The following is a 27,625-nucleotide window of genomic DNA, read 5'->3' as shown; positions in this document are numbered from 1 at the left end:
AGAATTGAAACAGAGATCAAACCCTGAAAACGAAGTCCCACAGTGGGACAAATATAAAAAGTAAAAAAAGTTATAATAAAAAAAATTTAAGTTTCAAGTAAATAAAAAAAAAGTGTCCCTTTTCTCATAATAAACAAAAAAAATTTGTAAAAAATAGGGAAAATAGGAAAAGTAGACATATTAGGAATCGCCACGTGCTAAAATAAAAACTGCTAAAAAAAACATTTTTTGTCACCTTACATCACTAAAAGTGCAACACCAAGCGATCAAAAAGGCGTATGCCCCCAGAATAGTACCAATTTAACTGTCACCTCATCCCGCAATAAATGAGCTCTTACCTAAGACAATCGCCCAAAAAATAAAAAAAACTATGGCTCTCAGACTATGGAGACACTAAAACATGATTTTTTTGCTTCAAAAATGCTTTTATTGTGTTAAATGTAAAAAAAATAAAAAAGGAGATATATTAGGTATCGCCGCGTCCACAAAAACCTGCTCTATAAAAATACCACATGACCTAATCCCTCAGATGAAGACCGTAAAAAAGAATAAAATAAAAATGGTATTAAAAAAGCTATTTTTTGTCACCTTACATCGCAAAAAGTATAATAGCAAGTGATCAAACCGTCATCTCATCTCGCAAAAATTATACCGTACATAAGACAATCGCTCAAAAAAAAAAAAACTATGGGACTCTAAAAGTGCAACACCAAGCGATCAAAAAGGCGTATGCCCCCAGAATAGTACCAATCAAACAGTCATCTCATCTCACAAAAAATGAAACCCTACCTAAGACAATCGCCCAAAAAATAAAAAAAACTATGGCTCTCAGACTATGGAGACACTAAAATATGATGTTATCGTGTAAAACTTAAATAAATAAATAAAAAGTATACATATTAGGTATTGCCACGTCCGTAAGAACCTGCTCTATAAAAATGTCACATGAATTAAACCCCTCAGGTGAACACCGTAAAAAATTAAAAAGTGTGTCAAAAAAGCCATTTTTTGTCACCTTACATCACAAAAAGTGTAATACCAAGCGATCAAAAAGTCATATGCACCCTAAAATTGTACCAATCAAACCGTCATATGATACGGAAAAAAATTAGCCCCTACATAAGACAGTCGCCCAAAAAATAAATACTATGGCTTTCAGAATATGGAGACAATAAAAAAGATTTTTTTTCAAAAATGCTTTATTATGTAAAACTTAAACAAACAAAAAAAAGTAGTCATATTTGGTATTGTCGCGTCCGTAACAACCTGCTCTATAAAAATACCACATGATCTAACCTGTCAGATGAACATTGTAAATAACAAAAACAAAAACGGTGCCAAAACAGCTATTTTTTTTTACCTTGCCTTACAAAAAGTGTAATATAGAGCAACCAAAAATCATAAGTACCCTAAAATAGTACCAACAAAACTGCCACCTTATCTCGTAGTTTCCAAAATTGAGTCTTTTTTTGGAGTTTCTACTCTAGGGGTGCATCGGGGGGTCTTCAAATGGGACATGGCAACTTAAAATTATCCCAGTGAAATCTGCCTTCCAAAAACCATATGGCGTTCCTTTACTTCTGCGCCCTGCCGTTTGACCATACAGCAGTTTACTATCATAAATGGGGTGTTTGTGTAAACTACAGAATCAGGGTAATAAATATTCAGTTTTGTTTGGCTGTTAACACTTGCTTTGTTAGCGGAAAAAAATGGATTAAAATGGAAAATCTGCCAAAAAAGTTAAATTCTGAAATTTAATCTACATTTTCCTTTAATTCTTGTGGAACACCAAAAGGGTTAACAAAGTTTGTAAAATCAGTTTTGAATACCTTGAGGGTGTGGTTTCTAAAATAGGGTGATTTATAGGTGTTTTTTAATATGTAAGCCCCAGAAAGTGACTTCATAACTGAACTGGTACTGAAAAATATTTTGGGAAATTTTCTTAAATATTTTAAGATTTGCTTCTAAACTTCTAAGCCTTCTAATGTCCCCAAAAAATTAAATGTCATTTTCAAAATGATCCAAACAAGAAGTAGACATATGGGGAATATAAAGTAATAACTATTTTTGGAGATATTACTATCTATTATAAAAGTAGAGAAATTGAAACTTTTTTCCATATTTTTTTTTTTTTTTTTTTATAATTTATTTTTAAATATTTTGACTCAATTTTGCCACTTTCATGAAGTACAATATGTGACGAGAAAACAGTCTCAAAATGGCCTGGATAAGTAAAAGTGTTTTAAAGTTATTACCACATAAAGTGACACGTCAGATTTGCAAAATTAGGCTGCGTCCTGAAGGTGAAAAATGTCTGTGTCCTGAAAAGGTTAAAGTGTTTTTTTATTTTTTATTTGCCAGTTTATTACAGCTAGGCATGTATACATGAGTTAGGCGCCATTCACATGTCCGCAATTCTGTTCCGCATTTTGCGGAATGGAATTAAGGACCCATTCATTTCTATGGGGCCACACGATGTGCTGTCCGGATCTGGAAATGCGGATCTGCACTTCCGGGTCCGCAATTCTGTTCCCGAAAAAAATAGAACATGTCCTATTTTTGTCCGCAATTGCGGACAAGATTGGGCATTTTCTATTATAGTGCCGGCGATGTGCGGTCCGTAAAATACGGAATGATTGTCAAAAGATCTGTAATTACCTTATACTAACAGCTTTCATTAATGTCCCCTGTCCCTTTCTACTGCTCCCTTAAAAGACCGTTGCTAGGACCTATCTGTCTTCCCTTTAGTATAAACAGAAAAGACAGAGGGGCAGTCCTTCACACTGCATGGCTGCATTAGGCTTCAGAGTGAGGAGGCGTGTCTCTCAGTAATCTAATCTGATTGGCTGGCAGGGAGCTGCTCGCTACAGCAAGTGTGTATGTGAAGTGAGGGAAAGCAGTTTTCACCTCAGGAAACTGGCAGAGGAGCCATCTTGAGAAGGTCCTCATCTTGTAAAGGTTAAAACAGCCGTAACTAAGGGATAAACTCAAAGAAAACAGTAGTATGTAAAGAAACTAAAGATTGCTTTATGCATAATGCTGCATCAGCAGTAACATATGCTAAAATTGATTTTTTGATGAAAACATGGTGGTTACACTTTAAATGCCCTACTTTCATTATACAGTATAATATCACTGTAGCGCGAACTTTTCACGTTTTCCATAAATTTCACCCAAAAGCCAAAAATCCGTAACTTTTTGTGAGTAGTGTATACATATGTATATAGTGGTGGTCATACCGACTTGTTTGAGCTTGCCATCAGTGTACTCGGAGAAGAGACATTGTAAATAGTGGTGCACACTGTCATCAGCATCTCATATTAACACCTTTTAAGATTACAATATCTTCCAAGAGCGGTTACAGCGAAAGCATTTCTCTCTACTGACAACACAGCCGCTCAAAGATGGTGGTTCTTTGGCGAATGGCTAATGCAATATTATGACAGGAAAGGTGATGAATGCTGCAGGGCGATGACAGGGACTTATTTTTAGCGGTTTTCATCAAAGATGTTTCGAGCCTATTTAAAGAGGAGGACATGTTATATGCCTGAATTTATCCCCATTAACAGGTAACTACAACACGTCTGACCTCCAGCCCTTCGAGAACTAAATATTGTTCTCTGCTGACACTGTTTAAGGAAAGTAGACTTGTTGTCTGAATGGTGGCCTGACCATTAACATAGCTCTCAATAACCACCCACCATGAACCAGTGTCAGTGGAAGTGGATTATGTGCCCAGCAGACGGCCCTAATGAGTATAATTTAGAAATAATTTTGGAAGAAATAAAAATTTATGTTTAAAAATAATTAATTTTTTTTGTTTTTTTTGTTATTCTTCTTAGTACTTCACTCGTTAGAGCAGCAGTTTGTGCTCCAGAGCTGCTCTTCCTGTAACAGGGGACAGGAAATTGTAACCACTTGTCAGTTATTATGGAGTTATGTGGTCCACAGGTCACCTAGTAACCCTCTCGCATACACGTATATACAGGCACTTTCTTGCCCTCTACTCCCCCGTTTCTCTTACCATGTTGTATATGTGGCTCCCATCATCGTACAGTATCAGTGTAACATCTTTGTCTATCTGCTTTGTTAATACACCAGGGAGGTAGAACCACTCTCATTAATTATCAGCACCTATGGACACTGTGTAGCAGATGGAAATATGGGTTATGATAGAACTTTGCAAAATACAGCATCACATCTCAGGGGCACGTATCAAAGTAATTCCACCATTTTCTGCACAGGAAAAATTGAGTTTGCCATGAACGCCACTATTAGGATGCTTTCACACATAGGCTCTTGGTGCCGTTCTTTTTTATAGTTTGTTCACTTTTGTATTTTACGTGCTGTTTTTCACAGTAAAAATGTCAGCTCCAGATGAGAAATATGGGAAACATAAAATGCAGTTTCTGCCGCATTTGTTCATTAGGTGACCTTTTTTACCTTTCTCATTAGGTGGCCTTTTTTACCTTTCTGGCTTCTTTTCAAAAATGCCACATGCATCTAGCTCTAGTAATCTTTTCAGGCATTTTTACTTCCATAAAAAACACATGAGCATATTCTGGCATTTTTTTTGTGTTAAAGTAAAAACGCAAGTGCAAAATTCATGTGCTTAAGGATCCTTACTGTGGCTCGTATTGCGAAATGGGTGTTTATGGGGTTGTGTCATCTTAGACATTGGGGACATATCGCCAGGATATGCCACTAATGTCTGATGGGTGCGGGTCCCACCTCTGGGACCCGCACCTATCTCTAGAATGGAGTCCGCAAAGTGAAGGATTCATGGTCACCCTCCATTCATTTCTATGGGACTGCTGAAAATAGCTTAGTGCTGGCTCAGCTATTTCCGTCAGCCCCATAGAAGTGAATGGAGCAGTGGCCGCACCTGTGGAGTGTGCCTCACATTCATTTCTATGGGACTGGCGGAAATAGTCAAGCACGCTCACTTGGCTATTTTTGGAATTCCCATAAAAATGAATGGAGGAGGGTATACATCTCAATACCTGAAAACATTATTCAGGTGTATACAATGATGGGTACAGTGACATTAATGGGTCAAGGTTCAAAGGATTCATCTTTGGACTCCTTTTGACCTGTTTTCTGTTCCTTTCTGGCTTTTTCACTGACTAATAAAGTCTACCATGATATATTGTCCAGCAAAAGGGCAGAAAAGAATGGAAAAATGAGTCAAACAAGTCCAAAATGAATCCTCTGAACTCCATTTGACCCAATAAAGTCAATGTACCTGTTGCAGTAACTGTTTACGGGTTTTGAGACATATACCCCTGCTGGAATGCCCTGCCGAGGACTAAAATGCAATGTGAATGCAGCTTTATCAGATCTGGTTGCTACATGCAGAATTGACACTTTCTGTTGGAACAGTTTTTAGGCACAAGGCCCGTTGTCTATCAGTAAAAGGTTTTCTTTAGTTTGTACAAGACTTGAGAAGTATCTTTAAATCCCTGGTCTGGGGATGTCATTCATCTGACATGCCATGTTCACTTATAAGCTGCAGGCAAGAGGTTCCAGCTCAGAAATATTGAGCTGCTTTGTTACTTTTCACGCTGGATAACGAAATCTGTGACAAGTTAAGACAAACAAGCTATTGGAGACTTTTCAGCCCTTAAGAGGACCCGTAACCTCTCCTGACACGTCTGATTTAGTAACTACTTGCATTCCCCATGTAATAACAACTCTGTAACATCTATTCTTATGGCTCTATGCTGTTCCATTGCTTTATTATTCCTGCTAGTTGAATTGAATTACTAGTAGTTTGCAAAAAAAAAGGTCCAGATGGGTGTTACCAGTTAGAGTGTTTCCCTGCAGAGGCTGACACTATCCAATCCGTGCCTCTAGTGGTGCATTCACATCACCGTTTAGCTTTCCATTCTTATGATCCGTCAGAAGAAGAGAGAAAGGGAGAAATAAAAACCGGATCCTGTAAAAAAGCGAAGCCTGTTGCTTCAGATATGCATAGGATTGCATAGGATCCGTTTTTTTAAAGGATCCTGTAAAAAAACGGATACTGTTGCATCAGTTGTCATCCGTTTGATCTATTGCCGTGCGTGAGATCCATTTTTTTAGACGTGAAAAAAGTACTGCATATGCAGGACTTTGTTTTCGTCTAAAAAAACGATATGACAGAAAAGGCTCAAACGGATCACAACTGATGTGACAGGATCCGTTTTTTTTTACAGGATCCTGTTTTGTTTTGGTTTTTTCTCTCTTCTGATAAATCAAAAGAACAGAAAGCTAAACGGTGATGTGAATGCACTCTTAGACTGATGTGAAGGACACTTTAACCCTTTATGCTCTATTTCATGGTTTTATTATGTGATATATAGACGGCCAATAGGATTATTATTAAAGGCTATGTACACCTTCGGAGGCAATTTTTTTTTAATGATTGCATGTTACTCATTTTTGGCTAAAAATCATTATTTCAATTGACCTTTATTAAAAACTAGCTGAAGGACCCGGCTTTGCACGGGTATATTTCATCTATTTCATTTAATGTTTGTGTGTGTCATTAAAAGATATCGACAGTATCCACTATAACAGTGACATCTACAGTACCCCGCCCCTTTAACAGTGACCTCCACAGTGGCCTGCCCCCTTAACAGTAACATCCACAGTGCCCTCCCCTTTAACAATGACCTCCACAGCAGCCACCCCTTTATTAGTGACCTCCACAGTACCCCGTCTAGTTAACAGTAATTTCCACAATAACCCGCTGTCACGGGTAATGGGAAAGGGAAAAACTCCAGATACACACAAAAGAAAATAGACAACAGTCTAGGCCTCAAAAGCTAAGGAAGAGGGATGGTGACCTCCTAGTAATCCCTAGGCCTTTCCCTAACTCCTGCCAGTAGGAGCAGATCCTGATGGAGGAAATGCTCATACGCCGGATACCTATGCCCTGCTAAAACTGACGAGCCCTAGGATAGGTAGCAGGAGTTGAGACAGCTGGTTCCTTCCCAGATGAAGAAACCCATGTCTCCCTGAGGCCTAGAACCAAAACAGACAGAAAAGGCAACTAGTACTTAGCTTTGAGATGTATGGAGAAGCAGGAGATCCAAGACAAACAAGCTCTAGCAACTCCAAGAAGAAATATCAACCGCGTGGTCAGCAGTGTGAGGCGGACCTAAATAGAGCCTCATAACCGTTCACAAGCAGAACCTGAGGAGAGGTGAGATCCTGCCAAGCAACAAAATACAAAGAGGAAAACTGAGAGACCTGTCAGATAGCCTCACGTGCAGCAAGTCTATCTGATCTTCTCACCTCTGTCACGGGATGGACCGTGACATCCGCCCCCTTAACAGTGACCTCCACAGAGCTCCGTCCCCTAAAATGTGACCTCCACAACACCCCGCCCACTTAACAGTAACCTCTACAGCACCCTGCCCCTTAACACTGACTTATAGCGGACCGTCCCCTTAACAGTGACCTCCACCGTTCCCTGCCCCCTTAACAGAGACCTCCACAGCGCCCACCCCTTTAGCAGTGACCTCCACCGCATATCACCCCCTTAACAGTGACCTCCACAGCAGCCTACCCCTTTAACATTGCTTTTGGTATTCAACCAAATTACAGATTTTATTTTCAAAGTAGTAAGAGCCCTGATCTATTTGGTTCATATGGGGAACACGATGGAGCTTCAGGTTACACATTTGAGTATTATAGATGAAACATAGTAGTAGTTTTTTATGTTAATTTTCAGTTCTAAATGTACATCTATTCCTGTGTTAGTAGATGTATCACTAATGATGGATAGCCACAGAACACCAATATATATATTTCCAACAACCGATGTCCTTAGAGAGTCTTAGATGACTTTAGTTTTCAGGACTCCCCATCACCATGTCTCTTGCTTACCCCCTACTCCTGTTAAAATAATAAAACATTAAACAGACATCCTAACTAATCATTTTAACCGAAAACTTTTTTTTAACCAATATTTGCATTTTTAACAGTTTTCTTATATTATAGGTAGTATATGCAGTGCCTCAGAGGACTACTGCAAATGGTTACTATGCTATTTAATGAGTAAATGTCCATAGTTAATGTTAATGCACTTTTTCTACGTGATGTTTGTAATCCCTGAAGCTGAAATGGGAACACCATTCAGTTATGTTGCCCTGCTCAGTGGGAAGAGGTGGTTCCTTCTCTTTTGGGTCAGGAACTCTAGCAGTCTATGTGACAGGAATAGCAATAAAGTAGGGAGTTGATGATTATGCATTGCGGCAATAGGGCAAATGTCTACAAATGTCCTCAGACTTAAAAGTAACATTGTTCCAGGGCACTACAGTTGAAGGATCTACAGTAGTGGCCAAAAGTTTTGAGAATGACACAAATATTAGTTTTCACAAAGTTTGCTGCTAAACTGCTTTTAGATCTTTGTTTCAGTTGTTTCTGTGATGTAGTGAAATATAATTACACGCACTTCATACGTTTCAAAGGCTTTTATCGACAATTACATGACATTTATGCAAAGAGTCAGTATTTGCAATGTTGGCCCTTCTTTTTCAGGACCTCTGCTATTCGACTGGGCATGCTCTCAATCAACTTCTGGGCCAATTACTGATAGCAACCCATTCTTTCATAATCACTTCTTGGAGTTTGTCAGAATGAGTGGGTTTTTGTTTGTCCACCCGCCTCTTGAGGATTGACCACAAGTTCTCAATGGGATTAAGATCTGGGGAGTTTCCAGGCCATGGACCCAAAATGTCAACGTTTTGGTCCCCGAGCCACTTAGTTATCACTTTTGCCTTATGGCACGGTGCTCCATCGTGCTGGAAAATGCATTGTTCTTCATCAAACTGTTGTTGGATTGTTGGAAGAAGTCGCTGTTGGAGGGTGTTTTGGTACCATTCTTTATTCATGGCTGTGTTTTTGGGCAAAATTGTGAGTGAGCCCACTCCCTTAGATGAGAAGCAACCCCACACATGAATGGTCTCAGGATGCTTTACTGTTGGCATGACACAGGACTGATGGTAGCGCTCACCTTTTCTTCTCCGGACAAGCCTTTTTCTAGATGCCCCAAACAATCGGAAAGAGGCTTCATCGGAGAATATGACTTTGCCCCAGTCCTCAGCAGTCCATTCACCATACTTTCTGCAGAAGATCAATCTGTCCCTGATTATTTTTTTTTGAGAGAAGTGGCTTCTTTGCTGCCCTTCTTGACACCAGGCCATCTTCCAAAAGTCTTTGCCTCACTGTGCGTGCAGATGCGCTCACACCTGCCTGCTGCCATTCCTGAGCAAGCTCTGCACTGGTGGCACTCCGATCCTGCAGCTGAATCCTCTTTAGGAGACGATCCTGGCGCTTGCTGGACTTTCTTTGACGCCCTGAAGTCTTCTTAACAAGAATTGAACCTCTTTCCTTGAAGTTCTTGATGATCCTATAAATTGTTGATTGAGGTGCAATCTTAGTAGCCACAATATCCTTGCCTGTGAAGCCCTTTTTATGCAACACAATGATGGCTGCACGCGTTTCTTTGCAGGTCACCATGGTTAACAATGGAAGAACAATGATTTCAAGCATCACCCTCCTTTTAACATGTCAAGTCTACCATTTTAACTCAATCAGCCTGACATAATGATCTCCAGCCTTGTGCTCGTCAACATTCTCACCTGAGATTACTGCAATGATCTCAGCAGGTCCTTTAATGACAGCAATGAAATGCAGTGGAAAGTTTTTTTTGGGATTAAGTTAATTTTCATGGCAAAGAAGGACCATGCAATTCATCTGATCACTCTTCATAACATTCTGGAGAATATGCAAATTGCTATTATAAAAACTTAAGCAGCAACTTTTCCAATTTCCAATTTTTATGTAATTCTCAAAACTTTTGGCCACGACTGTACAATCCCCTACCTGGGAATTATAGTATGTAATGTTAATGTGTACCTCTTTGGTCACTTTGGAAAGAAGTTTTGATCTCAGAATCTGCCATTTTGGGCTCAGTCAGCAATTGTACGTCTAGTTAACCCATGTTTAGCTTTGGAAGTATTATGTATGTACTCTGGAGAGTCTGAATTGAATGGTACCAGTGTCTCTATTTATGTACTACCTGAACTACCTCAGTACCCTGCCAACCATTTACCATCAAGGGCAGCCCAATTACCACCAGGTGGGAGTCCACAAAAAGGGTATGCCCCAAGGGAAGAAAGGATGCACTCCACTGTGCATCCACACTGCTGCACGGCTACAGGGAGTGCCAGCGTGAGGACTGCCACTCTGAACTGCTACCATTCCTATCAGTTCCACAACTACCCCCATCCTCTTCTCAGCTCTCTCTCCTGCGGGCTACCTGCTGCGCATATACTGCAGTCATTATACATGCAAATAGGATAACTTCAATCTACATTAATTTTCACACACATTTTGTCAAATTTGGGTTGATATAAAGCCATCATAAATAACCATATGTGAAACTGTCTTGGAGAACCATTGGCATTATATTTTTCCCTTTAAATTGATTTTCAGAAACACATATATGACTTTCAAAGCCATTAGCTGAAGGAAAACAGAAAGTACGTGGTTGCTTATTGCTCCGACTACCGACCACTTAACAGCCTGTAGTCAGAGGTGTAACTGGACCTCAATGCATCCCCCATCCAACCGTGGTATGGAGATTTAAAGGGGTTGTCCAGCCTAGAAGCCGACCAACCCTATCCCTTGAACCTTTGCCCAGTTAAAAAAACACTACTCACTTGTCCCACCGTTACTGCACAACAGCCCTGTTCCCAGCTGCTTTAGGTGGGTTGGTGTCATGACCACTGTGGACTCACTGCTCACTGCTAATGACATGTTAGTGATTCATATCCCTGCTGAGGCCAGTGATTGACTGCAGTGTTCACAGGACCAAGCCACTTTCAGTTCAGCAGGAACCCAAAGCGGTGAAGGAGGGGGGCCACAGCATGGGAACAGCAGGACAGTGGAAGAGTGAGTGAGGTTTTTTATTTCATTTGGCACAGATTCTAAGGATTGGGTTGGTCAGCAGCTATGCCGGACAAACCCTGTAAATACACGGTATTAACATCTTCATCTACAGTATCATGAATGAAAGCCATGCTGGACCAGAACAGTCAGAAAGTGTATGGAATGCACATCTCTAAGACGCACCATTTTAAACCTAACACGAAGAAGATTTATTTTTGTATCAGTAAATCAAAATAAATAAATAAAATTGAGAGATAGAAAGAGCCATTTCCAAATTTAAAGATTTCCCGTGAAAAATCATCAAAACCTGGGACTGTTCCTGGTACTTAGGGACAGTAAGCATGGGATATTCCAGAAGGGAAATCTAGCTGCAAATAGATGAAAACAAGCTGACAGAAGGAGTCTATAGTAAGGCACATTTACAAAGGTTTTAGAATGGGATTCTGGATATTTTATGCAGTTTTTGAAGCCAAAGCCAAAACGAGAAGTCTCCATTTATATCTAGTTCCTGGTTTTGGATTACAAAAAATGCATTAATAAACTGTACGTGGAAATCCAACCTTATTGTTACACTCCTTAGGTGTAATCAGATGTCTCAGTTGATGGATGATCACATCTCAGAGATCACTTATTGTGAATGGGCATTGGATTGGTATACATTAAAACAAACAAAATGATTGAGCATTCCATATATGTTGCATAGGGATTATATAGATGACTGATGTTTTGTGCAGTACAGAGACTATCCCTACAAGACTCCTGAGCAATGTTGAACACTGTGGCTTTTCAGAAATGACACTCGGGCCAGGAAGAAATGTGTTCCAAGGTATTATACCAGTGTTGACACCTAAAGCTGTTCTAAGCCTGGGATTTGCAGAAGATTAGCTTCACAAAGCCTTGAGTTCTTCTGAAACTGAAGTATTCATTTTACTTAGAGATCCTTGCAAGAAGAACCTCAAAATAAAAGGCCACGAATCAATCACTCATTCCTGAAAGTAGCACTTGTGTTTTGCGTCATCACTGACTTCTGTTGAGATTTACCCAGTTTATCAACAAAAAGAGGTCCACTTTGACCTTGGAGACTCATCAATGAGTCATGAGGTAGTTTGTGACTCATTAAGGTTGGATTTCCACATTTAGATTTTTTAATGCAGTTTTTGAAGAAAAAGCTAGGTGTGAATTCAATGTGTCCTGCAGTTAAGATCTACTTCTGGCTTTGGCTTCAAAAACAGTATAAAAACCTGAATGTGAAAACCTAGTTTAAAGCTCCCATTGAGTTTTTATATGTCATATTGGCACAAGTAAGAAGATCTCAGCCAACCTTTTGTAGATAAGGATCTCTGCTTTCAGAACAACCGCCCAAAAAGCTAAAGTCACAAACCTCTTGGTATTAGACGTCTACAAGGATACTCATTGAATGGATGCTTTGGATGTCAGTTGATGTTCATAGATACACAGTTATGTTCCTTCCACCAGCAAACTGTGCTACATTTACTCCACAAATAGCTGATTGCAGAACTTACTACAGATGGACCACTTAAATAGGTTTTCCGAGATTTTTTTTTCTCTGGATAGGTCATCAGTATCTGATCAGTGGAGTTATGACACCCGGGATCCCCACCGATTAGCTGTTTGAGAAGGCAGCAGCACTCCTGTGAACTCCTCTGTCTTCTTGCAGCTTACCAAGCACAGCGCTGTGTTTGGTATTGCAGCTCAGCCCCATTCAAGTGAATGGGGCTGAGCTTTTTCTGGGCCACATAATCGATGAACGTGCTGTCACTTGGCCTAGGAAAAGCAGAGAGAATGCCGTGGCACTCACAGGAGTACCGCTGTCTTCTAAAACAGCTGATCTGCGGGGTTCCTGGGTTTCGGAAACCACTGATCAGATATTGATGGCCTATCAAGAGAATAGGTCATCAGTAAAAAAAAAAACTCAGAAAACCCCTTTAACACATCAAAATCAACTTTTGGTAGAGGTACCAAAAATGTGAAGATAGACCGTCCAAACTGAACAATAACTAATCTATAGGTTGCAATAGTTTTAGTTTTAAGCTCTTGACTTCCATGTATTAGTCAAAGCCAAGATCCTCTCACGAATGGAGGACCACCGGGGGAACTCATTAGACATGGTGCGTAGCATAAAAGCATTGATTTCAGTGGGACAATTTCATGATACTTTCAATGGTGCTACAAGGAAACTGAACATCGATACTGCTGTAACCTTACTGCAAACAACGGCCTAGAGATGTTCCGAAAGCAAGTCGTGTCACTTTCCAGTAAATCAGTAAATCTTATGTACTATCATTTTGTAATGATCAGCTTAAGAGGCAGTAGAGGTGCTATGATGTAAACCTGAATTGAAATCGGCAACTTGTAGAGGTGCTGTTGGTATCTAGCATATCCATAGGACACATAAACACTATAAATTACTGCAATAAGTTGCTTCATTCCTGGTAAGAGGGTCAGCCTGTAACCAAGAATACCTTCCCTAATGAATTATATCCAGTGATTTCTTGGATAGTAGGCCACAATTCAGATGGATCAAAGTTTAAAAACATCAAGAGGGGTAGCCAAGAGGGTAGGAGTGTAGAGAGCAGAAGGCCTGGGTCAGGCAAGCAGGAGCCAGGAGCAATGAATCAGATTCTATGCTTATTTTCTTTGGCTCTACAACACTGCTGCACGGAATGTAAATTGTCTCCTCTTTGGAATGCCGCCTCTACTGCCAAGGCTCACCTGATACTATCTCTGTCTGGCACCGCAGTAGCAGGTGCTTTATCAAGCGACCCAGGGCACGTAGGCACTGAATGTCTACACGCTTACTTGGCATGGTGTGGAACCTTGAGCAAGTTGTCTCACTTTGAGTTGAATTTACATTTAGATGACATTAAATTTCCAAGATTAATAAGTATGTCACCACTTTAAAGTACATGAATTAAACTGAACAATAAGGCTGACTTCACACGTAATGACTTGGTGACGGTTTGGCTGGCACTTTGTAGGAATTTGGATTTTAAAATATTCTGATCAGACAATGTCGTACAAAGAGCTATATGACTTGAATGGTGTCTTGTGTTATTTTACCTTTTCTTATCCTTGGCATTTTTTAGCTGTTTTCCCTATTCTTTTCAATGGGAAGAATGATACATCTTAGACTCCATGTAAAAACAACAATCAGCAAAACTACTACTGGCACTTACACCATTTTCCTTGCATAAACATTTTAATCCCTTTGAAGGCACCATTTACAGTATGAAGTGAAGATAGTCACATTTTGACATATCAGCATCATTCACAAGCATGGGACTCACCACTTCAATATGAACCAGAAATAAACATGGAGCACTGGTGTGGACCCACTGTGCCAACGAACCAGTTTGACTTTGGGCTAAACCTAAGGACGTTGTCCTGGCGGTTACCGGGTTTTCACCCTTTAACTCCTGTACAGGGATCTGGACTTTGCCACAACTTCCTGAAGTAGTCCTTGTGTAATTGGCTGCTGAATTACAGGGGTCAGAGGCACCGATGCAAAGCTCCAAGGAATCAGGCAAAAGGCGCGGTCTGAATACAGTCCAAGGTCAGGGCAAGCTGAGTACATGCGTATTTAAGAGAACAATTTCAAGGTCGGGGCAGGCTAAGTACGTGCGTAATCCAAATATCAATTCCAAGTTCGGGGCAGGCAGAAAGGAGCAGAATTAAGTTAGGTAAGGTACTGTACAGTACACAGGTAGTCAGATAAGAGATCACACCTTCGCTGGTTACTAGACATCCTCAAAGCTCAGGCAAGGAAGGGAATGCAGAGCCTAGCTAAATAGGAAGGCTGATTAGCACCTTATTGAGCAACTGGACAAGGAGCTACCTCTCACAGGGCCAAAAGGGAATTCACGGAGAACTATTCTCAATACATACAGGGAGAGTAGAGCCACATCCAGAACAGCAAGACTGTGGAGGGCACAGACCGCCAGCACGAAAAGTATACTTTCAACTTTGAAGAGTAAACAGAAATATGGAAAAAATCTAATACTACAGGCCTTTATACCATAGATTCATGGTCTATGGAATTGTACTTTCTCCATGGAAGCAGTTCTATGAACATTTCTAGAAACACATTTCAGCATAAATAAGACCACCAATAGTGGCACAAAAGTGGCAAAACCACACAAATCAACAACTTTGAATCTCGACTTTAAAAGAGAGACTAATATACATAGTAGAGCGTCTCTGTGCAAAAAGTGAATGTGGGTCCCTCGCTGTTTAGTTTATGAAGAGTGAAGGGCTAGCTTTTGTGACCCTTGTCCCATGCTTCATCTAATAGGTTAGAATCTACCAGTAACTTTCATTCATTGGAACCTTTGTGGCCTTTTTTAATAGTGGTATAGGCCCCCCTTGCCTATTAGATACCTGTGCACAGGCTGCACCAATGGTATGGCCACCCCTGCTTTAAAGGGGTATTCCGGTTATGACAAGTTATCTACAGGATAGGGGATAACTATTAGGTCTGTGTGAGTCTTACCCATAGGACCCCCACCAATCACAAGAACTGAGACCTCGTACACCTTGGGGCCCCCAATATGAGCAGATCGGCAGGTTGGGCATGTGAGTTCCAGAGAATGCTGAGGGCTGTACTCGGCTGTCTCCGGAACTCCGTTGGAGATAAATGGAGCAGCAGTGCGCATGCCCAACTTTCCACTCCATTCATTTCAGGGAGCTTTTAGGGGTTGGGGTCCCAGTTGTCACAATCATTGGGGATTCCTGTGGTAGAAGGCCCATGATCTAATAGTCATCTCTAATCCTGTGGATAGGGGACAACTAGTCACAACCAGAATATCCCTTTAAAGGTTGTACTTGACCCTACTCTTTAGCATGTTAGAAATTGGCCTAATACAATACTGCTAACTATCATAATCACTCCATCTCCCTGCAGGATCAGTTCTAAAAGAGACATGGAGTTCATGGAATTCAAATCCCATATAGTTGCCCTTGATGTCATAACAGGTCATAATTAAGACTTCCATGTAGTTTGCAGAGGGGCAGTCAATATGACATGTATCGAACAGTGTATAGAGGCAGCTTGTAGGGCTTGAAGAAAGTGAACTCTTGCCCTAGTTGATATTAGGTGACAGTAATCGGTGCAGGACTCCTACCTCTTGCAAACAATGGGGTACTGAATTGTCCCAAGTGTCACCAAAAGAGTGTGAAACTGTAACAAACACCAGATTTTTCACACAGAGCATCACTTCATACAATCCACTAAATAATTTGCCAAGGTAAGTCTACAAAATGGAGTTAAAATACTTATCTTTTATACTGCAGCTCAATGAAATTTAACTAAAAAAGCTGAAAAGGTGCTGAGTTGTCATGGAAATAGACAATTTCCAGTGCTGCTGTTCGCTACTCGAGGTTGCTTGTCTCTTTAGGTGCCTGATCCACATCTATAGCTAATTTATCTCCATGGGATACAGCTGAAATATTTGTAAAAGCTCTCGGGCCCCTACCATTCATCGGCAGCAGGCACCATGAATAGTTATGTCATTGCTGTAATATGTGAAGAATAATAGGATTTGAAGGAAAGGTGCCTGTGAAAATCTATATGCAGCACATCCTACAGCACCATAGTCTGGGTATCTCAGCCAAGTGCGGATGTGTCAGGAGGAACAAAGCCTCAAAAAGTGGTTCCCCGTTTGGCCTGGCAGCTGAAGAGATGAATGTGTCGAAAGGCAAAATATTGAAACTTCTACTCTTCCTTTGGCTTCTGTTGGTGCTAAGGAGAAAAAAAACAAGATTAAAGCTCATACTTGATAAAGTATGGGTGGATGGGGAATAATTAGAGAGTTACTTGTACCATCAGATACTCCTTACCGCCAGAGTGGAAAATGATGCAGCACCTGAGGAATGTCTTAATTGATCAGTAAAAAATATCTTCCCTGTCCATTTTTCATGGAGACGAGTGGAAGGTCTAATTAGAGTTTGCAAATGTGAACATACAGACCTTGAACCTTTAGGTCTGATTGGTGCAAGGTTGGATGACTCTTTCACTGGAGCATAATAGGACTAATTGGGTATAGAGTTTTACAAAATATTCTTCAATCATTTTTGCCACCTAGCTCTTCCAGCCTGACTAAAATGCATTGACAGCCAAGGTCTCTGCAGAAGGTCCAACTTTAGTTTAAATGGGGTAAGGTACAGAACTTTGTATTGGATAATGGAAGGATCATATAGTACAAGATTTTCTAAGATACGGCATCAGTTTTAGTTAGCTGTTCATGAATGGTACTATTATAAGCCAAGTTACCACCTACCACCCCTGCGGAATGGCCTGCCTCTTCCTCTGCCTGTCATTTTCAAAATGACCCTGTGCCAAAATCCCTAGAGAAGATCAGTATTTGTGAAAGCTGATAAATGGCAGGCCTCAATCAGTTGTTAGTTGAAGCTGGTATATCACCCTCAAGCTGTAATTTTGTGGACGCAGGTATATGTAAAACCTCTATCACTATTTTGTGGAAACTGATTTATGAAAGGTCTCAAACAGTTGTTAGTTGAAGCTGGTATATCACCCTCAAGCAGTAATTTTGTGGATGCAGGTATATGGAAAACCTCTATCACTATTTTGTGGAAGCTGATATATGGCAGACCTCAATCAGTTGTTAGTTGAAGCAGGTATATCACCCTTAAGAAGTAATTTTGTGGACGCAGGTATATGGAAAACGTCTATCACTATTTTGTGGAAGCTGATATATGGCAGACCTCAATCAGTTGTTAGTTGAAGCAGGTATATCAAAACCCGCAATCTGTATTTTGTGGACACAGGTATATGGAAAACCTCTATCACTATTTTGTGGAAGCTGATATATGGAAGGCCTCAATCAGTTGTTAGTTGAAGCTGGTATATCACCCTCAAGCAGTAATTTTGTGGACACAGGTATATGGAAAACTTCTATTACTATTTTGTGGAAGCTGATATATGGGAGGCCTCAATCAGTTGTTAGTTGTAGCAGGTATATCACCCTCAAGCAGTAATTTTGTGGACGCAGGTATATGGAAAACCTCTATCACTATTTTGTGGAAGTTGATATATGGCAGGCCCCAATCAGTTGTTAGTTAAAGCTGGTATATCACCCTCAAGAAGTAATTTTGTGTACGCAGGTATATGAAAACCTCTATCAATATTTTGTGGAAGCTGATATATGGAAGGCCTCAATAAGTTGTTACTTGAAGCTGGCATATCACCCTCAAGCAGTAATTTTTTGGACGCAGGTATATGGAAACCCTCTATCACTATTTTGTGGAAGTTGATATATGTGTCACGAGGGTGTCAAGAGCCACGCCTGACTCCGTTATACCCAGGGTCAGGAAGTCGCAGCGGGTGGCTGCGCGCTCTATGTCTAATGACAGTGCTGTTTATTAATGGTAGCCTTCTGGGTTTGCCTTGCAATCCTTTTTGGCTCACTCAGGGATCCGTAGCTTCTCCTCCTCAGCTGTTTCTTGTCCAGCAGTCCCAACCTCCTTATATTCCCATCTCTCACTTCCCTGGTTGCCAGATATAGAGCTTCCTGCCTGGACTTCTATACTGACCCACTGAAGCTGTGTGGCTGTGTTCCCTGGTTGTTGTTCCAGAACGTTACCCTCCGGATCCCTGTTGGGCCTTGGTGGTCTGCTGTTGTCGCCCACCTGGGATTATATGTTTGTCTGTATTGTCTGACCTCTCCTTGGTGTTTTCCTCTTAGTGTCAGTGGTGCGGACTAGAGACCTATTCCCATATTCGCTATTGATTCTGCTTCTCTGTCTCAGAGAAACCTCACTCACATTGTCCATAACTTACACCTTCGGGTAGGGGACCATCATAACGAGTGGCTTTCATGTTATGTTCTGGAGGGGCTTCCCACTCCTGTGGTGTTGGGTCTTCCCTGGTTGGTAGCGCACAATCCAGTGGTGGATTGGCAGGCCAGGGAGATATTGGAGTGGAGTGAGCATTGCAGAGAAAATTGCTTAAATAGCAATTGCTTAGTCGCCTCCATAGCTACCCTACCTACATTTGTTTCGGACTTTGAGGACGTTTTTTCTGAAAAGGGTTGCCAGAAGTTACCACCTCACCGTCCTTATGATTGCCCGGTTAACCTGATTCCCGGTGCAAAATTACCCAAGACCAGGTTATATAATCTTTCGGGTCCGGAGAGACAAGCCATGAAAGATTATATCTCCGAGAGCTTGGCTAAGGGACACATCAGACCCTCTTCTTCACCCGTGGCTGCAGGGTTTTTCTTCGTTAAAAAGAAAGATGGGAGCCTGCGTCCTTGCCTAGATTTCCGCGAACTAAACCGGATAACTATCCGAGACCCATACCCTCTTCCTCTCATTCCTGACCTGTTTAATCAGATTGCGGGTGCTAGGTGGTTCTCCAAACTGGATCTTAGGGGGGCCTACAATCTGATTTGTATCAAGGAAGGGGATGAGTGGAAGACAGCTTTTAACACCCCTGAGGGGCATTATGAAAATCTAGTCATGCCTTTCGGTCTGACCAATGCTCCTGCTGTCTTCCAACATTTCGTTAATGACATTTTTAGTCATCTTATCGGCAGGTTTGTGGTGATATACCTAGATGATATTTTAATTTATTCATCTGATCTGAAAACACATGAGGTGCATGTCAGACAGGTACTGCAGGTCCTACGGACGAATAAATGATATGCTAAAATCGAAAAGTGTGTCTTCGCCGTTCAGGAAATACAGTTCCTAGGTTATTTATTATCTGCTTCAGGTTTCCGTATGGATCCTAGGAAGGTCCAGGCAATTTTAGATTGGGATCTTCCTGAGAACCTCAAAGCACTGCAACGGTTCTTGGGCTTCGCAAATTTCTATAGAAAGTTCATTAAAAATTATTCGGTGATTGTAAAACCCCTTACTGACATGACTAGGAAGGGGACTGATTTTTCTAAATGGTCTGACGCCGCTAAAATTGCTTTTTCCTCTCTAAAAGAGAGGTTTACCTCGGCACCTGTACTAATCCAACCTGATGTCTCCCAGCCTTTTATTGCTGAAATTGATGCGTCAGAGGTGGGAGTGGGGGCTGTGCTGTCTCAGGGTCCGTCTCCTGGCAAATGGCGTCCTTGTGCGTTCTTTTCTAAAAAAACTATCTGCAGCAGAGAAGAACTATGATATTGGCAATAGGGAACTATTAGCTATTAAACTAGCGTTTGAAGAATGGCGTCACTTTTTAGAGGGGGCAGTCCACCCCGTCACTGTGATTACGGACCACAAAAACCTTCTGTACCTCGAATCAGCTAAGCGTCTCACCCCTAGACAAGCTAGGTGGTCGCTATTTTTTACCAGGTTTAACTTTATTACCTATCGTCCTGGGGCAAAAAATACCAAGGCAGATGCATCTCGTTGTTTCCCTGGAGGGGGTAATCTGAGTGATCTGGTACCCATTCTACAAAGAGGAGTGGTTGTCTCTGCGGTACACTCTGTTCTGGAGGGGATGGTGTTAGAGGCCCAGGGGGACGCCCCGGTCTCTTGCCCCTCAGAGAAATAGTTTGTACCGTTAAACCTGCGTCTCGAATTATTAAAGGAACATCATAATTCGGCACTTTCTGGGCACCCGGGTAGTAAAGCAACCTTGGAGCTATTGTCTCGTCGTTTTTGGTGGCCAAGGTTGCGTCAGGATGTAATGGATTTTGTGTCTTCCTGTTCTACTTGTGCGCGCGCGAAAGTCTCTCATACACGTCCTGCAGGGTCTTTATTGCCACTTGTCATTCCCAATAGGCCATGGACACATCTGTCAATGGATTTTATCACTGACTTACCTTTGTCTGCGGGTAAAACAGTTATCTTGGTAGTAGTGGACAGGTTTAGCAAAATGGTACACTTCATTGCGTTACCCGCACTACCTAATGCTAAGACTCTTGCTCAGATATTCATCAGTGAAATCGTGAAGCTTCATGGGGTCCCTTCCGATGTTGTTTCGGATCGGGGAACCCAGTTTATTTCTAAATTTTGGAAAGCTTTTTGTTCCCGTTTGGGGGTACACTTGTCCTTTTCCTCAGCTTTCCATCCTCAGTCGAATGGACAGACTGAGCGTACCAACCAAAACCTTGAGACATATCTAAGATGTTTTGTGTCTGAAAACCAAGAGGTGTGGTCATCTTATTTACCGTTAGCCGAGTTTGCCATAAATAATCGCCGTCAGGAATCTACTGGCAAGTCACCATTTCTTGGTGCATACAGGGAGTGCAGAATTATTAGGCAAATGAGTATTTTGACCACATCATCCTCTTTATGCATGTTGTCTTACTCCAAGCTGTATAGGCTCGAAAGCCTACTACCAATTAAGCATATTAGGTGATGTGCATCTCTGTAATGAGAAGGGGTGTGGTCTAATGACATCAACACCCTATATTAGGTGTGCATAATTATTAGGCAACTTCCTTTCCTTTGGCAAAATGGGTCAAAAGAAGGACTTGACAGGCTCAGAAAAGTCAAAAATAGTGAGATATCTTGCAGAGGGATGCCGCACTCTTAAAATTGCAAAGCTTCTGAAGCGTGATCATCGAACAATCAAGCGTTTCATTCAAAATAGTCAACAGGGTCGCAAGAAGCGTCTGGAAAAACCAAGGTGCAAAATAACTGCCCATAAACTGAGAAAAGTCAAGCGTGCAGCTGCCAAGATGCCACTTGCCACCAGTTTGGCCATATTTCAGAGCTGCAACATCACTGGAGTGCCCAAAAGCACAAGGTGTGCAATACTCAGAGACATGGCCAAGGTAAGAAAGGCTGAAAGACGACCACCACTGAACAAGACACACAAGCTGAAACGTCAAGACTGGGCCAAGAAATATCTCAAGACTGATTTTTCTAAGGTTTTATGGACTGATGAAATGAGAGTGAGTCTTGATGGGCCAGATGGATGGGCCCGTGGCTGGATTGGTAAAGGGCAGAGAGCTCCAGTCCGACTCAGACGCCAGCAAGGTGAAGGTGGAGTACTGGTTTGGGCTGGTATCATCAAAGATGAGCTTGTGGGGCCTTTTCGGGTTGAGGATGGAGTCAAGCTCAACTCCCAGTCCTACTGCCAGTTTCTGGAAGACACCTTCTTCAAGCAGTGGTACAGGAAGAAGTCTGCATCCTTCAAGAAAAACATGATTTTCATGCAGGACAATGCTCCATCACACGCGTCCAAGTACTCCACAGCGTGGCTGGCAAGAAAGGGTATAAAAGAAGAAAATCTAATGACATGGCCTCCTTGTTCACCTGATCTGAACCCCATTGAGAACCTGTGGTCCATCATCAAATGTGAGATTTACAAGGAGGGAAAACAGTACACCTCTCTGAACAGTGTCTGGGAGGCTGTGGTTGCTGCTGCACGCAATGTTGATGGTGAACAGATCAAAACACTGACAGAATCCATGGATGGCAGGCTTTTGAGTGTCCTTGCAAAGAAAGGTGGCTATATTGGTCACTGATTTGTTTTTGTTTTGTTTTTGAATGTCAGAAATGTATATTTGTGAATGTTGAGATGTTATATTGGTTTCACTGGTAAAAATAAATAATTGAAATGGGTATATACAGGGAGTGCAGAATTATTAGGCAAGTTGTATTTTTGAGGATTAATTTTATTATTGAACAACAACCATGTTCTCAATGAACCCAAAAAACTCATTAATATCAAAGCTGAATATTTTTGGAAGTAGTTTTTAGTTTGTTTTTAGTTTTAGCTATTTTAGGGGGATATCTGTGTGTGCAGGTGACTATTACTGTGCATAATTATTAGGCAACTTAACAAAAAACAAATATATACCCATTTCAATTATTAAAATAATTTTTTTTAAATCCATAACGTCTTCCATAAGTCGTTACTCAAGAAGTATGTTCCACCTCTAGAACCGTCACCGCTGCCACCTCCTCCTGTTGTTGTGGATGGTAATCTAGAGTTTCAAATATCCAAAATTGTTGATTCTCGTCGGGTCCGCCGCTCTCTTCAATATCTGGTGCATTGGAGGGGTTACGGTCCCGAGGAAAGAATGTGGGTTCCAGCGTCTGAGGTAAACGCCGACAGGTTAGTTCGGGCTTTTCATGCCTCTCATCCTGAGAGACCTAGTCCTGAGTGTCCGGAGGCCCCTCGTAGAGAGGGGGGTACTGTCACGAGGGTGTCAAGAGCCACGCTTGACTCCGTTATACCCGGGGTCAGGAAGTCGCAGCGGGTGGCTGCGCGCTCTATGTCTAATGACAGTGCTGTTTATTAATGGTAGCTTTCTGGGTTTGCCTTGCAATCCTTTTTGGCTCACTCAGGGATCCGTAGCTTCTCCTCCTCAGCTGTTTCTTGTCCAGCAATCCCAACCTCCTTATATTCCCATCTCTCACTTCTCTGGTTGCCAGATATAGAGCTTCCTGATCCCACCGCCCCGTTCACTACATAGGGCTCATCTTAGGGAAAGCCAGGGTTTAGGCACGTGATTGGCGTACGGGTGAGGAAACCGTCTAGGGACGTCAGGGCAGTCAGTTGCCAGCCGCAAGGTGAGTCAGGGGTCACCATCTTTCCCTCTCCCTTGGACAGGGCCTTCCCATTTCCCTCCCTTTGCGTGACGCCGGTCATTACAATATGGCAGGCCTCAATCAGTTGTTAGTTAAGATGGTATATCACCCTCAAGAAGTAATTTTGTGTACGCAGGTATATGAAAACCTCTATCAATATTTTGTGGAAGCTGATATATGGAAGGCCTCAATCAGTTGTTAGTTGAAGCTGGCATATCACCCTCAAGCAGTAATTTTGAGGACTCAGGTATTTGGAAACCCTCTATCACTATTTTGTGGAAGTTGATATATGGCAGGCCTCAATCAGTTGTTAGTTGAAGCAGGTATATCAAAACCCACAATCTGTATTTTGTGAACGGAGGTATATGGAAAACCTCTATCACTATTTTGTGGAAGCTGATAGATCGCAGCCCTCAATCAGTATTTTCTGAAAGCATACAAATGCACTATAATATACTTTCTATGTTAGAAAGTATATTATAAGTATATCACACCCCTCTGTGTATCAAACCTATCGATAGCACAACGTTACCAGTCCTTAAAAGGACTTTTGTGGCCCTATTAGCTAGCGTTTGGTGTCCCTAAGTTCCTAACAGCCTGTCCCTGCTCCAAAATGCAACCTCTCCCTACACTGGCAAACACATAATGTAAAATGGCTGCCAGATCGGGTTCTGTTATAGGGTTGGGGGTATGTCCATGTGCTGAAACGTCTGAATTGGCTGTCCTGTCCCACCTGTTGGATGTGTCATGGGTCAAAGTTTGGCGCAATGCAAAAGAATATGGCGCACGCGGACATATGTTCGGCGGATCGCAGGGCCTCAGTCGGAAGTAAAAACATTTTTTGAAGCACTGAACACCCCCCCCCCCCCAAAAAAAAATATAAAAACACAACTTTTTCGTAAAATGTATTTTACTGTGAGCACATAAATAAATAAAAAATACATATATTAGGAGCCTTCTATACGACCATAATATCCTGAAACTCATTTTTATCGGGTTACTTAACGTAAGATATAAGTATAAGATATAAACAAAAAAAAATGCCCACATTTTTTTTTTTTTTACACTGAGCAAAGATATAAATGCAACATTTTCGGTTTTGCTCCCATTTTGCATGAGCTGAACACAAAGATCTGAAACATTTTCTACATACACAAAAGACCCATTACTCTCAAATATTGTTCACAAATCTGTGTTAGTGACCAGCCACCCGGACAGCTGCAGCAACAATTGGTTTGCATAACCGAAGAATTTCTGCACAAACTGTCAGAAACCGTCTCAGGGAAGCTCATCTGCATGTTCGTCGTCCTCATTGAGGTCGGGACCTGACTGCAGTTCGTCGTCGTAACCGACTTGAGTGGGCAAATGCTCACATTCAATGGCGTTTGGCACATTGGAGAGGCGTTCTGTTCACGGATGAGTCCCGGTTTTCACTGTTCAGGGCAGATGGCAGACAGCGTGTGTGGCGTTATGTGGGTGAGCGGTTTGCTGACGTCAACTTTGTGGATCGAGTGGCCCATGGTGGCGGTGGGGTTATGGTATGGCCAGGCGTATGTTATGGACAACGAACACAGGTGCATTTTATTGATGGCATTTTGAATGCAGAGAGATACCGTGACAAGATCCTGAGGCCCATTGTTGTGCCATTCATCCACGACCATCACCTCATGTTGCAGCATGATAATGCACGGCCCCATATTGCAAGGATCTGTACGCAATTCCTGGAAGCTGAAAACATCCCAGTTCTTGCATGGCCAACATACTCACCGGACATGTCACCCATTGAGCATGTTTGGGATGCTCTGGATCGGCGTATACGACAGCGTGTTCCAGTTCCTGCCAATATTCTGCAACTTCACACAACTATTGAAGAGGAGTGGACCAACATTTCACAGGCCACAATCAACAACCTGATCAACTCTATGCGACGGAAATGTGTTGCACTGCGTGAGGCAAATGGTGGCCACACCAGATACTGACTGGTTTTCTGACACCCCCCCCCCTCCGTAAGGCAAAACTGTGCACATTTCAGAGTGTCCTTTTATTGTGGGCAGTCTAAGGCACACCTGTGCAATATTCATGCTGTCTAATCAGCACCTTGATATGCCACACCTGTGAGGTGGGATGGATAATCTCGGCAAAGGAGAAGGGCTCACTAACACCGATTTAGACAGATTTGCGAACAATATTTGAGAGTAATGGGTTGTGTATGTAGAAAATATTTCAGATCTTTGAGTTCAGCTCATGCAAAATGGGAGCAAAACCGAAAGTGTTGCGTTTAGATTTTAGTTCAGTGTATATATCTGCAGCAAAATCATATAAATTATACCATAATATACAGTGCTGCTTAAATATTTGCAAACCCTTTTCTATATTTCTATATCTAATATATAAAGCTGAGTGTATATATGTATGTCCGCTAAAGTAATCTGCACCGTCGCATTTACAATCACAAAATTTTGCACAGCCGCCTCCTGTGACTCGGGGAACGTCATAGACTATGTTTTGAGTGGAAATTTGCACCCTGCGCTTTCCAATTATTTGCCAAAAAATACGCTTAGTAACCAAACCGCCAAACTACAGGAAACATTGTCTGTTGGCTGTTGTGGCAGTTAGCCGCCTGGATATTAATCAGGTTGCATATAGCAACCAATCACAGCTCAGCTTCTATTTTGCTACAGGTCATTAATATGAGCTCTGATTGGTTGCTATAGGCAACGCAGGACATTCTTAGTATAAGACAGCTTGTGTGTGAGATAATACGATTTTGATTGTGACACTTAGCCAACGTTGTTGTAGAGGCTGATGTAACTGACATGACCTTAAGTGTATACTAATTCTGTGAGGTTTTATATACTGTCAATTAAAGACATTAATGCCCCGTAAGAATAGGAATTCGATTGGACGATTGTGATCAGATGCTAAGAGAAAAGCCGTATAAGGGGGCGGGTTATTATGGAAATCACTGTTAACGAGAAGGGGTATGGTGGAGGTCACAAATAAAGGGCGGGATGCTGCGGAGGTCAATGTTAAAGGGGCAAGTGCAGTGGAGGTTACTGTTAAGAGTGCGTGGGACTGTTAAGGTCACTGTTAAAGGGGCAGCTGCTGTGTAGGTCACTGTTAAGGTGGTCAGTGTTTGTGCAAATCACTGTTAAGGAGATGGGGTACTGTGGAGGTCACTAATAAAGAGGCGGCCACTGTGCAGGTCACTGTTAAAGGGGAGTTATCAAAAAGATACATGTAGGCCTTACGTCCTGAGGAAGTTGGCGCACGTGAGAAGTCCACATGAACCTTGCTATATTGTATTGCCTTGTTATTGGTTATCCATGGCGTTGACTGTAAATAGCCTACATTGGTAATTTGTAGTTCAACAAAATGCAGATGGCGATATATTAGACCAGTGATGGCTAACCTCCGGCTGTGGTGAAACTACCAGAATGCTCCATTTATTTCTGTGGAGTTCTCAGAACAGCCAAGCAAGTGTACATCTTGGGAGTCATAGTTTTAACACAGAAATAAAAAGAAGTGTCTCTCAATGTGTTTAAGGGTACTTATCGGCGCTGCAAGTTCACCGCGTGACGTGGGTTAAGTTCACATAAAGTTCAAGCGAAAATATATGGTGGTCGCTCTGCCCAATTCACAGGAGTCCGTCCAACCAGAGATATATCGAGTTGTCAAGCTTCTTAGAATGCAGCCACACAATGAATCCAGGGGTCGATACACCAATTGGCATCCAAAATCCGCTGTAATGAAATTGTGGCGCACAATAGTGAAGTTCCGACAAAAATTGGTTTCCCAAAAGTATTTATTATACTTACAAAATGATATATGTTAGAAGGCATAAAACATAATAGTTCCTCGTGTAGCACCCGACCTAGGTTTCGCCAGTCAGCTTCGTCAGGGGCGGTAATACCACTCCCTTCAGGTGTGGTATTTAAGGACATGTGTAGAGCACGCCCCCTCCTCGAGGTTACACCTTATTCTTTTAAAATAATCGCATTCTTTAAAACAATTTCATTTTTTGAACAACCATAACACATCAAGTCTTATTCGATAAAACAACAAAATCTTCTCATAACTAAAATTACTAAATCGAGTCATTCCTCCTTTTCATTCTAAACAACCAACCTTTCCATTAATAAAGTAGTCATATGCTTCTTAC

The sequence above is a fragment of the Bufo bufo genome, chromosome 1 (assembly GCF_905171765.1).
Source record: "Bufo bufo chromosome 1, aBufBuf1.1, whole genome shotgun sequence".
In the NCBI taxonomy this organism is placed as follows: domain Eukaryota; kingdom Metazoa; phylum Chordata; class Amphibia; order Anura; family Bufonidae; genus Bufo; species Bufo bufo.
Note: the sequence above shows the minus strand (reverse complement) of the source record.